Source organism: Protopterus annectens, chromosome 14.part0 (assembly GCF_019279795.1).
Source record: "Protopterus annectens isolate FY-2018-M chromosome 14.part0, PAN1.0, whole genome shotgun sequence".
In the NCBI taxonomy this organism is placed as follows: Eukaryota; Metazoa; Chordata; order Ceratodontiformes; family Protopteridae; genus Protopterus; species Protopterus annectens.
The window spans coordinates 1,114,313,115-1,114,331,250 of record NC_056748.1 but is presented as its reverse complement, the minus strand read 5'-3'; the positions used below and the strand labels follow the sequence as shown (position 1 = coordinate 1,114,331,250).

The 18,136-nt window shown below is 41.1% G+C and overlaps 1 protein-coding gene across 3 annotated transcripts in view; it reads right to left on the bottom strand.

Moving 5' to 3' along the window:
• CHST3 (carbohydrate sulfotransferase 3) overlaps window positions 1-18,136 on the bottom strand; it is an 840,714-nt gene that overhangs the window by 423,198 nt on the left and 399,380 nt on the right. The window lies entirely within an intron of this gene.

The following is an 18,136-nucleotide window of genomic DNA, read 5'->3' as shown; positions in this document are numbered from 1 at the left end:
TACCAAGCTGCTATACACATGGGCAGTCTAGTCAAACATTTGATTCTCCATTTTCACATTCTGTCATTGCTTTCCACTAAATATAGCCACTATGTTCCCTTTTCATGAAAATTCCACATGTTCCCAGAATAGGGAACTAACTTCAATGCACGCCATTTCTGGAATGATATTCCTAGATACACAAGGTCTTAGCCTAAAGATTATTAGCTATCAAGTTGTTCTTTTTGTTTTTACTAGTCTGCAGCCCACGTTTATTATGGTGTCATTCCTTTTGAAATCGACGAGGCAAAGCACTGCTACGTGCTTCTTAATGCTGACAGCTGTATTTGAGCACAATATCTGTACTGCTAAATACTACAACATGGTTGCAACATTTAGACATTTGTTTCCTTCCTTACCTTACTGATACTCTTCTGCAACACATTCACTTTTCATAATGAAGGAGCAGAATACTGTGGGTTCTATTCTCATACCAGGTGCTTAGATTAATTATTAGTTACTGACACTGCATTACAGAATATATTTGGGGTGCTGAACTCATGCATGGCTCATTTTTCTGATGAAATACCTCTCAACTGTCCAGATTTTCGCAGAATGTCCAAATTTTTTTCCTGTATTTTTGGTCTGTTTCTCATAAAATTGTGTTTTTCTGGCAAATCACTGGCAAATCATTGAGGACTGAAGTCAGAAAATAATGGCACACATTTGAGTTTCAAACTTCATATCCTTCAGAAAAATCTGTGCTAATGCAAAACCTGTTATTCTGTCAACTTTCTAAGTTTGTAAGAGCAGTATTTAAAAAGTGCCCTTATTTTTGGGCCTTTGTCCACATTTCTTGCTCTCAGAGGTTGACAGGTATGGATGATACATTAAACCCAGGTCCCACCTATCTGAGTCAATAGTAGTTGACATGCATGTCAAAGATACCACGACACTACTGAAAAGAAAAGGATTTTTTATTGTATAAAACTTAATCAGCACAAAAAAAGTCAGTATTCCCCCACTCTTTTTGCCATAACCAAAACCTTACATTTTTTTACACAGTTTATAAAATATAATTTCTTAACCTCCACCAATTTCACCAATGTTCGGTTCAGTCTTCTTTCATTTTACATACCTTTATTATTTTTTTATCCCACCCTTTGGGAAATTTTCCTTTTACTTCTCTTTTCTTTACAATTAGTTCCATAGTGTTTTGTAATAATCCTTGCACTATATTACATTCATAACCTAGTACTTACCTATGAACCTAAATACTCATTATGTTTTATTAGATCCATGATTGGAGTTTGATAACTCAATATTATTCTGACATTTTCTTTACCAAGTGTAATAGGTTCATAGGTTCATAGGTAGATACTAGGCTATCTGCCCTAGGGCATTTATAAGCCTAGCCACAGTATATTTGGCTTCCGCCTCCCTATTACATTAGCCTACTGTGCCTCTGTAAAGTAGGTCACAGAAGGTACCCTTTTAAGATTAGTTTACTGTGCCTCTGTCTAGCAGGGACACAGAAGACATCCCAGGGGTGAATTTGCGATTTCCCATCCACGCGTCCATATTTCGCTTGAAGAGGGTCAGCGAGGGGCTATGTCTAACATGAATTGGGATTCTATTCCAGAGTGAGGGGAGCCTCTGGAAAATGAATCTGTCCTTCCAGCCTGTCCTATTTATTTTTGTGCTGAGGTTTAGGTCCCTGGAGCGTGTAGCTGTAAGGGACTTGGATTTTTTGAGGTGGAGCATGTCCATTAATTCGGGGGTTGACATGGCTTTGTACATCAGGTATAGGTCGCCTCTGAGTAGGCGGTAAGCAACTGAGTAGAGCTGGAGTTTCTTTAGTCGAGCTGCATAGGACATCTGTTTGTAGCCCATGATCCTCTTGGTGAGGTACATTTGGGGTCTCTCCAGTTGCTGCAGGTGTCGGGTAAGGTACATCCCAAAAGGGGCATTGTATTCAATTATGGGCCTGATGAATGACAAGTAGAGGGGCACAATGACCTCTCTTGATCTAGATGCGAACCCTTTTGTGATAAGGTGGGCTAAATAGAAGGCTTTCTAACCACTTTGGCAACGTGATTATCAAAGGAGAGATTACTATCTACGCTGGTCCCCAAATCTCTAATTACTTCTTCCGTACTTAATGGATTACCACTTATGTGGTAATTTGTAGGCACCTTGTTTTTCCCAAAGGGGATGACTATGCACTTTTTAGCATTTAACTTGAGGCCGTGGCTCTGGCACCAAGCATCCGTCTCTGTGAGACCCTTTTGGAGGATGCTTGTGTCAGCTGGAGATTCGATTATGGCCCCCAGTTTGCAGTCATCTGCAAACTTTGTCAGCCATAATCCCCCCGTGTTAGCCTGAACCTCAGAGAAGTATATACCGAACATGAGAGGTCCCAGAACTGAGCCCTGTGGGACGCCACTTGTAACTGGTTTGGATTCGGACATGGCACTTGCGATTCTGACCATGTGGGTTCTATCTCTGAGCCAGTTTGCAACCCATCTTGTGATATAGGGGTTGATATTTCAGCTGGTAAGCTTATTTATGATGCCTGAGTGGGGTATTGTGTCAAAGGCTTTTGCGAGGTCCAGGTAGGCTGTGTGGACTACCTTGCCCTCATCTATGGCTTTGGTAACTGTTTCAAAGAAATCAACTAGGTTTAAGAGGCAAGATCTGCCCTTAACAAAGCCGAATTGGGTAGGGTCCAGTGTCTGGAGGCTCCCAATGTCTTTGTTTATGAGTTCCATGATAATACGCTCCATAGCTTTACAGACCAGACTAGTCAGGCTTATGGGGCGATAGTTCCCGGGGTCCATTGTGGCTCCACCTTTGTGGAGTGGGACCACTATAGCTGTACGCCATTCTTTGGGTACATACCCTGTAGTAAGGCTGTTTGAACAGTGACTTCATGTGAGGGTTCAGTTCTTCTTGGAGCTCATGTAAGACACAGCCTGGGACACCGTCTGGTCCCATAGATGCTGTGTTTTTTGCTTTGGAGATGGCAGCTTTCACCTGTGCATCTGTGATGTCAGGGAGGTTACATTCAGTTAGGATAGGCATTTGCTCCTTTGGGGGGGAAGGGGGGGAGAAGTTTGTGCTGAATCTGTCTGCCAGGATGTTGGCTATGTCTGTAGGTTTGGTATATTTTGTACCATTATGCAACAACTCAGAGCATATCTGGGAGTTTCCACCCATGTTCCTGACATAACTAAAGAAGGCCTTGTGATTATCTTTAGTGTCTAGGGCAATTTTTCTTTCGAAACTGGACTTTGATGATTTTATGAGGGATCGAAGTTTCTTGCTAATACTGATCAGAGATGCCTTCCCTTTTTGGGATTTTGCTCTGTCATGTAGTAGCTTCCTCCTTCTGTTGTATAGCTTATTTATAGCCGGGGTCTACCAGACAGGTCTCCTGTTTTTGGAGGAGTGAGTCTTGGTTTTATTTGGGATAGCACGATCCATTGCATTCCTGCAGGTGCTCACAGAATGCATTTGTAAAGGATTCTGCGGATTGGGCTGTATTATCCTCTGGCCCGAAGGCTTTGAAGGATTCCACCTCAGTCTTGAAAAGTGCAAAGTTGGCTTTTGAGAAATTCTTTACAGTGATTTCCTTGGCTGGGGGTGGGGACGGGATATGGATGTCCAAGGAAATTTGTTTATGGTCTGATCTTACCAATGAGGGGTTTACCTCTGGTGTGGAACACAGAGTCCCCATGTTGGTGATGACCAGGTCCAATATGTTGTTCCCTCTTGTGGGAGTGGTGACCAGTTGTTCCATCACGTTAGAGTTTATAAATTCAAGGAACCGTTGGGCGAGGGTGTTTGGGCTTGAGTAGTTTTCCCAGTCAATGTTTGGGTAGTTGAAGTCACCTAATAACATAGTGTTTGGAGAGACCTTCATATTCTCCAGTGTTCTCAGGAATGCCAAGTGGGGTCCTGTAATAGGGAGGGTGTTCTGTAGCAGGCTACAAACAGAAAGGCAGTTTTGCCCACTGTTAGTTGCACATGGATGGTTTCCGATGCTTCGTGCAGTGCCACTAACCTGGAGGTGTAGGTATCTTTGATGAATATAGATACTCCCCCTCCTTTTGTGCTTCGGTTCGAGTTTTGGGGCCGAAACGCATGGTATGAGTTATAACCTGGTAGTGCTGAGGTGCTCTTAGGAGCCTTGAACCAGGTTTCTGTTACTGCACAGATATCGATTTTCTCCATACTGAGGAGAGCCTCGAGTGCGCGCATCTTGAGGTTTAGACTTCTGGCATTGAGTAGCATTACCTTTACTTTTTTTACCCTTGGGTTGTCTATGGAGGTGGGTTTGTCCTTTGAGCCTTACCTAAAAAAGGCACTATGGGGGTGACAAGAGCCTTGGCCAGTATACGAAAGCCTAAGGGTGACAGATGCAAGCCGTCCCTAGTGAAGCAACGTGGCTTGTCGAGCATGTCATCCCAGGCTGACAGACACTGGATCCCCTTTGAATGACACCAATACTTTAGCCAATTGTTGAAACTGATCATTTTGTCTTTATACTGTGGCATCATTCTTGGTGAGGGCAAGATGCTACTCAAGGTCAGGGTCATACCACCCTGGGCTACATGGTCAGAGAGCTCCTCTATGTCTCTTTTCATGTAGTCCAGGGAGGTACGTCTCAGGTCATTCACACCAGTATGGACAATGACGGAGTCATACTTGTACTTTCTTTGGAGTGACCTGAGTGCTTGCGTTATGTGGCGGATCCTGGCACCTGACAGGCAGCTTACAGTGACCTTCTCCTTGTTCAGTCTGGTGAGCGGGACGTCAGTGTGCCGGACAATAGAGTCCCCTATAACAAGTGTATTTGGTGTGTTGTTTGGCCTTAAGGGCTGTGACTGTGAGGCACACTGATTTTGTGAGATATGTGATTCGTGGGTATTGCTGAGGGGTGGCTGTTGCTTGGATATCTGCTTAGGAGGTCTTTGCTGTTTAGGCAGATTTTTATTTAGAGCCTCCGAGTATGTTTTTGTGTGTTTATGTGTTGGGTATGCAGATGCAATAGGTCTGTGTGAGACTGGATTTGTGGTGTGGGTGGTTACCTTTTCCTCCTGACTGACTGTGCCAGTCTTGGGTTGAGAGAGCTCTGCCTCCAGTTTGGCTGTATAACTGTATCTCTCACATGTATTAGCATTTGTTGGAAGGAGGAGAGGGTTGTCTGTGTACACAAGGCAATTGTAACATTGCCTCAAAATTCCCAGATTCACCAGCTGGACTGGAGAGTAACCTTGAAACTGACCTTGGACATACCAGATTAGTATAGGGAACTGTTTTTTTACTGATCAGGTTAGGGAAGGGAACTGATTTTTCACTTGATCAGGAAGGACCAATCGGGAGCCTAATACTTATGAGAAGTCAAGGAAGGTGTAGTGCTTTAGTTAGTTAGTGTTTCCTTATAAGAGATGAGCAAGTGCAGGGCTTTAGAAAGAGAATAGAGTGATTACTTAGAGAGTTTGAGAACAGTTCTAAGGGAAAAAGTGAAGAGCAGACTTTGTGGAGCCTGGAATAGTTTAAACCTGTTTAGGTGGCGCTGCCCGAAGCTGCTCAGTGTGCAAAACCCTGCAAAAAGAGAGTTGTAGGGTTTTAAGAGAGAGATCAAGGAGTTTAGAAATGACCCAAAATGGCCAATAAAACTACAGGTTCTAGGTAGTAACCACTCCTCCAGGGACAGGCAGGCTGTTCAGTGTTAACCACTCCCACTGGTGAACACAGAGACTTCCTTTTAGCCCAAGCAAGCACTGGCCTTCTAGAAACTTCCAAACAGTTCAGAACAGCAAATCTGTAACTGAACTTTCTTAACTTTCTGAAAGTGGGAAAAAGCAAGGTTTTTTTTTTCTTTTCTTTTTGTTGTAGTTTAAAGGTAGCAGAGATACACAAGCAGCAAAATAATCACAACAGTGCAATAAATGACCCCACACTTGAGTGCTAGGCCAAAATCAGGTAAAATGCAGTTTTTAGAAAAAACAACGATTTTAAATTAAGTGCAACACAGGAAATGCAGTAAACAGGCTCTAGATGTGTTCCAAGTACTGTTACTAATGTCTGTAGTGAGTGCATTTATGAAAAAGTTTAGTGGATGGAACTGAATTATGTATTAATAATAGGACTCCACCACCAGCATCATCACCTTTTTTTTATTTATTTAATTAGGTTTTTTTTTTTTTGCATTTTCAACTTTGGTGTTGAAGTGTCATGTCAACTGTCACCATCTCTCTCTATCCAGTGCTGCTCTCTTACCTTGTTCAACACTGATTCCTGACTGTGGCAGGTCATCTCTCACACAATTCATCCATCTCTTTGCTGGATGCACTTGTTGCCTCTTGCCCTCTTCCTGTCTGTCACAAATCTTCTTCACCAAATTGGTCTTCTGCTTTTCTGCACATGTACCTGAAACTCCGTAATCTGTCCTCTTCTCTGCAATTGAAGCTTATTTTCGTTGCTGTTTTGTTGTCCTCATTTCTTCCCCTGTCCCACAGTGCGCATCCTAATTCAATCCATTGCAAATACTTCATCTTCATCACCTCTAGCTTCCTCAGCTGCTCTGCCCTCACTGCCCAGGTTTCTGTACCATACAGTAGTAATGGTCACACCACTGTTTTGTACACCTTACTTTTCAGCTTGTTTGGCTTTCTTCTTTCATACACTACCTCTTATTCTCTCCGCCAGTTGGCTGCAGCCCTTCTGATTCTAGCTCTGACCTCATCACTCAAACTTCCATTCTCCTCAACCACCCCTCCCAGATACTCAAAGCTGTTTCTCCATTTTCCCTTCCATCTCAATTTTCATCTTCTCCTGATTTCCCCATTTGCTGCCACTATAACTGTTTTATCTGTACTCAGTTTCTTCCCATGTGCTTTTAGTTTAGGATTCTACTTCCCAATATTTTGTTTAACTTCCTGCTCAGAGTCTGCCTGTATTGCCACATCATCTGCATATAGCAATTGTTGATCTGTCCCCTACAACCTGTTTTCAAATGTAGTTCATCACCAGTATGAACAGCAGTGGGCTCAGAGCTCTTTCCTCATCTCTAGGTTCTTCTCAAGAATCTGTCCCATTGCAAATGTCAGGTCAATTGTGCTGCATCCTGATCTGAATCTGCACTGTTCATCTCCCATCTTACTTTCTACTACTCTACATAAATGTTACTCAATCAGCCTCGCCAGAACGTTCACGCAATGTGACAGGAGTTTAACATCTCTGTACAGCCCACAGTTGTGAATGCTCCCTTTGTTCCTGAACAATGGCACTAGCATGCTTATTCTCCAGTTATAAGAGATACACCTGTCTCTCCATACTCCTATGAGCCATTTCTCCCCTGTCTCACCCAACATCTTGATCATGTCTGCTGTGACCTTATCTAAGCCTGCTGCTTTCCCTGACTTCATTTTCCTTAGTGCTATTCTTACTTCATCTAGGGTGGGCTCCTCTTCTCTCATCATATGCTGCGTCTGGGGCAGTACAGCTTCTGTGAGTTTTCTTCATTCAAAAGCTACTGGAAGTACTCCTTCCATCTGCCTTTAATGTCCTAAAGACAGGTGAGCAGTTTGTTGTTGGCATCTGGCATCCCTTATGTAGGGTGTCTGACTGTCTTATTTATCTTTTTGACTTTGCCTTGCAACCTGACATAGTTTTTTTTTTTGTGCTATCTACTGAGTCATCTTCCGGAAGCTGGTAGAGTCCCTCTGATGCCCTGTTCTTTGCTAATGCAACTTCTTTCTTAGCCTCTTTGCTAGCCAAGCAGTAGTCCTTCATAGCCTGTTCTGTCTTCCACCTTTTCCTGCACTCATTCTTTCTTTTGGTGACTTCTTGGGCTTCTGCATTCCACAACTAGCTTTTCTTATGTACCTTACTTCCATACCTGGCTTGGCCACATATATGTTATGCAGTCCGCACACATGCTGTTTTGAGTTGCTGCTATTTTTCTTCAACTTGACCTATTTCCTCCTCTTCTTCTTCTTTTTCATGAGGTGCAACAGACCTGAGCAATTCCTTGAACTCTTGTGTTTTCTCTGTAGTCATCTTCCAGGTCTTCAGCCTGGTTTCTGTTGACCTTAGAGCCTTCTCTGACCACTGCTTGCAGCTGATTGCGGCAACCAGTTGTTTACGATGAAGGACAACGGTTTCACTGGGGATGACTTTGCAATCGCTGATTCTACCCATTGCCCTTTCCTTATTAGGAGGAAGTCTACTTGAGTTGTATGCTGGCCACTCTTGTATGTGATTTAGTGACTATCTCTCTTCCTGAACCATGTATTGGTCACCATCAAGTCATCTGCCAGATGGAAGTCTAGAATGGCCTTTCCTTCTTTATTCTTGTTGCCCCACCCATGTGATCCAGACAATCCTCATATCTTGTTCTGTCTGTCATGATATGTGCTTTGACATCACCTATTATCAACACACCAATTCATGTTACTCTGTTTTATCTAGTAGGTCCTGCAACTGATATCTGAGTGCAGTCTTCTCCTATCTAAAACTTGCTGTGGGGCATAGGCTCAGATTAAGGATAATGCCCTATCATTAAACCGGGTCCAATTCCCATAAGCCTGTCAAAAATTCTGATGACATCCCTCACTTTCTTTTGAAGCCACTCCCTTACCACAATTTCAACATCATTTCTAGCCTGTCCTCCTCCTGTGTAGTAGATTCTGGACCTCAAACCAAGTGGCTTTGCTGCACTGCCCTTCCATCCTATCTCCTGGATACATAGGATGTTCAGCCTCCTGGTTACCATCATGTTATCTACTTTCAAGCTCCATCCTCTCAGTGAACCTACAATTTTTATTTCATGTTTGGCAAGTTGATTAGCTTTATATCCAGAAACAAAAAGCTATTCCAGATAACCCAAGCTGAGCAACTAGTGACTGGTCGGCCAGTAGCTTATTGACTCAGGGCTGCAGGGCTTTACAGTGGGCACACACTTGCAAATAGGGGCACCTACACCCATCCTGACATTAGCATGGGTCCCTTGCATTGGTCAAAATGAGTCCTCAAACCAATTATCACCAGTACATACCCCTGCCCACTTAGCAACATTAGGCAACACAATCAAATCATGTAGAGCCATATTTTACAATGCCAAATGGCTAGCTCTGCCACAGCGTGCAGTCTGTGATCCATATTCTCATATCTTGAGGATACTGAGTACCACAGTAGATGTCCAAAGAGATTGGTCTATAAAACTCTTCCTCCTATAGAGCACCATCTAGAGTGCTGCTACCCGCAACTCTGTTCTACGGTGCATTTGTGGTGGAAATGCTCAGCATGCTTTTGGGAGGTGGTAGGAACCCCACAGAGATACAGTGAGAACATGCAAACTCCATACAGGCACTGGCTGTTAGGATTGAACATTGTACATTGTGCATGGCATGCAAAGACCTTAGCCATTATGCCATCTGGATTTGACTGCCACTTTTATTGCTTCTCAAGCATTCGTATTTATTGTACTCATGGAAAATAATATCAGATGAGACCTATGTGTCCACTATTGTAATAATGCCATATTTGTATTCATCGATAATAAATTTAATCTCATTGTGATTGTTTCTAGCACTCCGTGCTTTACAAAAATAATATAGTAAAAAGTTATTAAATCTTATTATTTCTTGGTTTTCTATGAGGAGGCTTCCTAAGTAAAGACTGCATTTATCTGAGATTTTCACCACTTAAGTAACCAGGCACATAGTAACTCAAATAATCTCCATCAGAAGGTGAAAACACTAGTTTGCTTCACTGTGTTACAATATCAATAACATAGATCAGATACAAAAGCCATAACTGTGTTTTAAAATGAAGACTTTAACAGCCAGGCAGTCATCCCACCTTGGTGCTAGCATTATTTCACTAAACATGACCTTTATATGTTTTTATTCTATAATTTCTAGTATTTCCAAGACCAAATTTTCACATATTTAATTGGTATATGTTTTAAATCATTGATCACATCATGTGTGTAATTCATGGATGGACAACAATCCCCTGTTTCTCCTGGAATCAAATTCCACAGCTATGCCACTCTAATGTTTTTAATAATGTAGTAGCATTACAACCAAATAAAAATAACTCACTATTATGAATATTAACCGCATGATTAAGACAATTCTGACAGGGTGTTCTTCTGTTCTAAACGTCTATCCCTCTCAAGCTTCCTATTTTGTTAGTCACATTACTCTTACTCCATGTAACACCCCGTTTTCCCTGTTTTTTTTAATCACCCTCACTTATTCTGCTGTCTGTAAATACAATAAAGATAAAAATCAGGATTTACTCCTGGAAGGCTGTGTGCCGAGGCGCGAGAGTGTTTTGAGTGTTGTTTTAATATTCAACTTTATACTGTGGCTGGTTGTGGATTTTTTATATTCTGTCTTAGTCCTGCTGACCTTCATTCCTCTCCTCTCAAGAGCATATCTCCACCTCTCCAGGGACTCCTCACCCTGTTCCCTACTCTCAGTACAGATCACAATGTCATCCACAAACACCATAGTGCATGGGGACTCCTGTCTGATCTCATCTGTCAACCTGTCCATCACCATTACAAATAAGAAAGAGCTCAGAGCTGATCCTTGATGTAATCCCACAGCTACCTTAAATGCATCCATCACTCCTACTGCAGACCTCACCACTGTCACACTGCCCTCGTACATATCCTGTACCACTCTTACATACTTCTCTGACACTCCCGATTTCCTCATACAATACCACAACTCCTCTCTAGGCAACCTGTCATATGCTTTCTCCACAAAGACACAATTCAATTCATTCTGACCTCCTCTATACTTCTCCATCAACACTCCCAGAGCAAACATTGCATCTGTAGTGCTCTTTCCCAGCATAAAAACGTACTGCTGCTCATTAATCATCACCTCCCTTCTTAACCTAGCTGCTACTACTCTTTCCCATAACTTGTGAAACAAATCCATATAGCAAATTATTCATAATTGTCCAAACCATTTGTCAGCCACTCTAGTTTTATATAGTAAGTCAGTTTACTTCTCAATTCTCCTTGATTTCCTAGAATGTCCCTTATTTTGCCTTCCATTTCTATCCTGTTCCTCATAAAATGTTTTTTTTTTTTGGAAAATCACTACGTCTTACAGATATACTAAGTTTTATACTGTTTACATTTTAGAAAATACATGTTGATGCAAAACATGTTCTATTAACTTTTTTTTTTAATTGAATTAAGTGCATAATATGTACAAATCTTCCTTGATTTTGAGCCTTTGTCTAGAATTCTTGAGTAAATAAGCAGAGAAGTATGTAACCTACTGATTCATTGGGCATATTTAGCTAAAGTAACCAACTGTCTTTTTGTCCAAATGAGGGAGACTGCACTTTTCCACCCTGACACCCAAAATCCACAAGTCCCAAAACACACCTCAAATGATCTGAAGTTACCCAGCCTTCAGCAGGGTCCAAACACTGGTACGTTTTAAACAAAGCCCATATATGTTTAAAGCACCCCAAGAAACCCTGCACCCTAGAATAAGCATCTTACTTTGCATCTACATGAAACAGTTTTTCCATGTCAATTAAAAAACAAGACCACAGCCACAAAATAATTGGCAGGTGAACCCATGAAACAAACTGCCCACCTAGGTCAGTAAAGTCATCTGTCCTATTCCAGCAAAGCTATATAGGGTACTACCTACAGAATATTATTAAAAAAAGAGTTATGTCTGAGGTATGTTCTGCATATGTTAAAATATGTATTATAGGAAGACATCTGGACACCTTTGTTTTGCATTTATAATTTTTGTTATACTTATTTCTCTTTTTTTCTTTCCTAATCAGTTATATCACACATAATTCATTATGTTGATTATAGAAAGTGCATAATTTCACTGTAAGGAATCCTGCTTATCTAGCCATAGAGAGGCTTGTGACTCCATCACTAGACGTATGTGACTTGAAGTTTTGAACAAAGGATCACAGAGGGGACATACAATCTACATTTCTGTAACCTCACAAATTGACTTGGCAAATATAGTATTGTACTGTATCAAAAGGTGTGTGTGTGTGTGTGTGTGTGTGTGTGTGTGTGTGTGTGTGTGTGTGTGTGTGTGTGTGTGTGTGTGCGCACATACACTAAAGAGGCCTAACAAATTAATGTTTTCTTAACTATTCCGTGACTCACTTCAAGTTCTAGTTCAAGTTCTGCTCTGTAATTCATTCTGCTTTTACTGTTTGCTTTAGTAAAAATATTATAACAATATAAAAATATACTTCCAGGTACTCAACAACTCTTTTTGTTACATCTCCATAAGTCATATTAAGTGTAAAAGGATCAAAATTGGTAAGCAACATTTTCTGTTTCCTTCACAAATGATACAGCTCAGTAAAACATCTGAAAATGAACTCTGAAAACAATTGAAGAACAAAACAATCTTGACTGTATTAGGTGAAACGGCAAAAATAGTATGCATACAAAAGAACAACACATTTCCAGTATCAGATGATCTACAACACAGCTTTCTTTGTTGGGTCATATGACTGGTATTATCATATAAACCAATCAAAGTTCTGCTTCGGCAATTTTCTCAGTTCACTCTGGACATGCTCACTCACTGCCTGATGTGCCACATTATCATGTGCAGAGACGCATTAAGCATAGCTGGTCCCAGATCCCAGCACGCTATATCAGCCATTAGTATGCACATTCCAATCAAATCCAGAAACAGCAGTGAAGATCTGTCACCTCCACTGTTATCAAGTAACATACACATAGATACACCTGTCTGACATACAGGTAACTCCAACAGGTGATGCTAGATGTGAAGGCTATCTAAGAACATGGGGATGGCGGGACAGTATTTGTGATCAACAATAAGGGTTCTTTCGTATATCAAGCGATAGAGAATAAACACATTTGTTTTACCTAAAAATGGGGACCTTCCTCAGCAGTAAACCAGAAGTGGAAAGAAGAGGTTGGAGGACAGTACAAGGACCTATGCTCAGAGTCCTGTAGTCCAACATCTCCTTACCACAATTCCAAGATCCACTAACACAAGTCCCACAGTTATAAAAACAAACTTCAATCATCCTTTAAACAGTGAACTATGAAGCTTGTCAGTACACTTTTACATTTTGAGAGGAGCATGCCCTCTTATACACCCAGACTTGCAGAGTTGGGTGTTTTATACCACTGCTAGTATAAAACTAACCGCAAGGTAAATGCATCTTGGAAGGATAGCATGTGCACAAATTCAAGGTGTGTGTTACATGGGAAAGGTTAAATACTCCAAAGTACTACAACTTTGAGTTTAGTACACATTTAACCACATTTGCTGTAAGAGTCTCATGATACCATATGTATTGCAATTATAGTTTTTGGAATTACAAAAGTTGAGGCAAAACCCAACTCTTGGCACTATGATGGTGACACCAGTGCCCGATACAGGTATGCACCAAAAAATCAAGTGGGCATAGCACAGATGTCTGTAATGGCCAGCCCTGTGGCACAAAAAGATGAAGCCCTAAATGAAGCCTCTACTCTGGATTGGATTTCTTCAACTAAACCCAGACATATCTATAACTGTGGAACACTATCTGAGAACCTAAGTGACCACCTGCTCAGTTTTGCTAATACGTTTGTATGCAAGCCAGTAAAACATCATGCATACAAGAATGTACATAACCTAGACAATCTTAATGTAGACAATTTCACCTCCACACTCAGGCAATACAATTAGAATATGTTAAAAAATCCTCCTCTAAATGAAGCCACTTCTGAACTTAATAAAACCTTTACCAACATACTGAATAAACATGCTCCCATCACTAGAGTTAAACTTAAATCCAGCAACATGACTATCTAAAAGCAGTAAGCAACTAATGGGGCTTAGAAACATGGATTGTAAAGCATGGAATGCCAACAAATCCCAGGAATATCTTCTACACTGCAGACAAATAGGGAAAAAAACAAGTATAATGCATGGCAAAACTCCACTACTTTAACTTACATCAGGCACACCAAAATAATCCTAAAAAATTGTGGTCATCTTTCCAAAATCTACTAAATCCAGACCAAAGTTAGCATCCCACTACCTCCCTAGAAGACATTCATTAACAATTGCTAATTACTTTAACAAATACTTAGCAAAGACAACTCCATCATCAAACCAACCCCCTCCACACACAAAATTCCACTGAAGCTCACTTCTCACTCCTATCTGTTCCTATCTCAGCCATAAGAAAATATCTCCTAAAACTATTAACTACAAGCGATGCTGAAGACAAACTTCCTCCTGAATTTCTGAAAAATTGCAGCTGAGGCTTTGTCATATCCAATATCAAACTGATCAATTGTAGAATCACATGTTCTTGCCATTTAGAAGGAGGCATACATACTTCCTCTTCATAAAGGAGGACCGTCTGCTGACTACTCCAACTTCAGACGAATTGGTATCCTGTCATCATTACCTATTAGAAAAGTGTATCCATTCCCAATTACTGCAATACCTTACCGCAGACAATTTTCTCCCCCCATACAACATGTTTTTTGTCCCAACCAAAGCACCACTAATGCCCTGCTTGACTTTGCTGATACCATTAATAAAAACAGAAATATCAGAGAATCTTGGTACCTTCCTTACTCTTAGAGCTGTCCAAAGCATTCAACACTATCTTGCATCATAAAGTACTACTAAAACTCTCCTCCTTAGTCTCCCTGTCTCCCTCTCCTGCTTTAACCGCTGCCTAACACAGTCAAATGGCAGCAAGAACCCTCATCAGTTCTCCCCATTACTGCCGGAGTGCCACAAAGTTCTGTACTCAGACCCATCCTGTTTAACATATTTTTAAATGATTTAAACACTGCCTCCAGACATGCTAGTCTACACTCATCTGTACAGCCTTTTCAACCTACAAAAATGTCCAAGAAATTACTCAAGAATCTTTTGTATCTATAGAATCCTGGCTAGACCACTCAGAACTCCTGCTTAACTCCCCCATCCCAAAAATACTTCTTTTCATCCCTGAAACATTTTCCAAGCAAAACTCTTGTCAAAATCACTTCATTAAATAACACTCACATTGAGCAGGTCCCTAACACCAACTCTTAGGCGTTACCACTGACAACAACATGCAATTTGTCCTACACTTCGAAACTATTATTAAAACACCAAATGCTCTATCTGGTATCTATAACCAAACCCTACCTAACATACATAACTTAGAGAAATCACAGCTAAAGCCTGCTTCCTACGTACCCTATTGTATGCCTCTCCACTCTTAACTAACCTACAGAATAACACATAAACAAAGCTGGAACAATGTTACAACAAAATAGCTCGCTTTGCTGCAAATCACCACTTAAGAACACATCACTGCTCTGCACTTAAACAACAACATTTGACTGAACTCCAACATCACCACCATTATAGTTAACTACTACTAGCTTATACTCGAATAAGTATACAGTACTAAAGACATGCTTCATTACTACCACCCTAGCCAAGCTCTTTGTTTCAAAGATAAACTCCTCTCTGACACTAAAGCCCAAATTGCATTGGGAGCCTCCTTATACATAAACTCCTTAGCTACCCTTTGAAATGCTGTCCACATGCTCTCAGGCTTGTTAAAAAAGAAGCAGGCATTCAAAACACATCTAAAAAAACACCTCTCAACATCCTGGCTTTGTAGCTGTACATCTCCAGGATAAGTATAACCATCCTGGCACTGTGGCTGTACACCTCCAGGATAAGTATAACCGTCCCGGCACTGTGGCTGTACACCTCAGGATAAGTGTAACTGTCCTGGCACTGTAGCTGTACACCTCCAGGATAAGTATAACCATACTGGCACTGTGGCTGTACACCTCCAGGATAAGTATAACTGTCCTGGCACTGTAGCTGTATACCTCCAGGATAAGTATAACTGTCCTGGCACTGTGGCTGTACACCTCCAGGATAAGTATAACTGTCCTGGCACTGTAGCTGTATACCTCCAGGATAAGTGTAACCATCCTGGCACTGTAGCTGTATACCTCCAGGATAAGTATAACTGTCCTGGCACTGTGGCTGTACACCTCCAGGATAAGTGTAACTGTCCTGGCACTGTAGCTGTACACCTCCAGGATAAGTGTAACTGTCCTGGCACTGTAGCTGTATACCTCCAGGATAAGTATAACTGTCCTGGCACTGTGGCTGTACACCTCCAGGATAAGTATAACTGTCCTGGCACTGTAGCTGTATACCTCCAGGATAAGTGTAACTGTTCTGGCACTGTAGCTGTATACCTCCAGGATAAGTATAACCATCCTGTCACTGTGGCTGTACACCAACAGGATAAGTGTAACTGTCCTGGCACTGTAGCTGTACACCTCCAGGATAAGTGTAACTGTCCTGGCACTGTGGCTGTACACCTCCAGGATAAGTATAACTGTCCTGGCACTGTGGCTGTGCACCTCCAGGATAAGTGTAACTGTCCTGGCACTGTAGCTGTACACCTCCAGGATAAGTGTAACTGTCCTGGCACTGTAGCTGTACACCTCCAGGATAAGTTTAACTGTCCTGGCACTGTGGCTGTACACCTCCAGGATAAGTATAACTGTCCTGGCACTGTAGCTGTACACCTCCAGGATAAGTATAACTGTCCTGGCACTGTGGCTGTATACCTCCAGGATAAGTATAACTGTCCTGGCACTGTGGCTGTACCCCTCCAGGATAAATGTAACTGTCTTGGCACTGTAGCTGTACACCTCCAGGATAAGTGTAACTGTCCTGGCACTGTAGCTGTATACCTCCAGGATAAGTGTAACTGTCCTGGCACTGTAGCTGTACACCTCCACGATAAGTAATACATCTCTGCTTTCTTTATCCTCTTACAGTGTTATACCTCATCTATCCTCTGTTACCAACTATCACTTTGTCTTCACCAATGTACCTTCTACCTATGACTCTGTTAACTCTCTTTGAACACTCATTTTACTTACATATCAAAATTAAATCAACATTTTGCTACCTACCCTTTCTAAATGACTGCATACTCTGTATTGTAACATCTATCCTACTACCTAGTAAATTATCTAACTATATCTGTATAGTGTAGAGTTAGTGTAGAAGCCTTACTACCCTATATATAGTTACTGTCTTATCTGTTTTGTCATTGTAAAGTTTAATTGTATTCTGCTTGATATTGTTAATAGTGAACAACTTAAAAGGTCTTGATTGTGCTTCATGTACTGAAGCTTTTCTCCACAGGTTTATCTGAAAAGGGTTTTTTGTGCCCAGTAAGACTTCCCTGGTCAACAAATATAAAATAAATAAAATAAATTAGAAGTCACTGAACTGTCAACTAGAGATTTACTTCACCACATCCTTTCCTCCATGGAGTTTAAAGTCACACTTGCATCCCTCTTAAATAACACAAATATAAATTGCAGATGCCTTGTTCTGGACAGGGACTGCAGGCACCAGTCACTTTAAGCACTTGCAGCTAGTTGTGGGGACATTTAAACCCCCCTATACATCCATCAAGTCTGCATTACTTTTTGAGGAATCATTTTGACTTTACTATCCCCATTAACCACATCTCATTGGCTTACCTTTAGTCATCCTCGACAGGATTACAACAGTAGTGATTCACATAGTCGTTTAATCCCTCCCTCACTCACAACATTCAGCATCACATGCATAACGATCATTATGTCATCAGTATCTTGGCAACTACTACTGTCGTCTCTGTCATAAACTTATTCATTTATCGTTACTAAGCATATTATTTCTAACTTGTCCCAGGCTCATACCTCTCAGCTGTACAGATTTTCGCAGACTATCCAGATTTTTGCCTCATATTTTTGGTCTATTTCTTATAAAATTGTTGTTTTCTGGAAAATTATTGAGGACTGAAGTCAGAAAATAATGGCACCCATTTCAGTTTCAGACTTCATACACTTTAGAAAATTCATGCTAATGCATAACCTGTTATTCTATCCACTTTCTAAGTTTGTAACAGCACTATTTAAAAAGTGTCCCTATTTTTAATGCCTTTGTCTCCTATTATTTGTGCCTTTGTCCAGATTTCTTGCTCTAACAGGTTGAGAGGTATGCCCAGGCTATCGCCACAGTACAGAAGTATGTAAAATTTTCATGCACATACAGCTGTC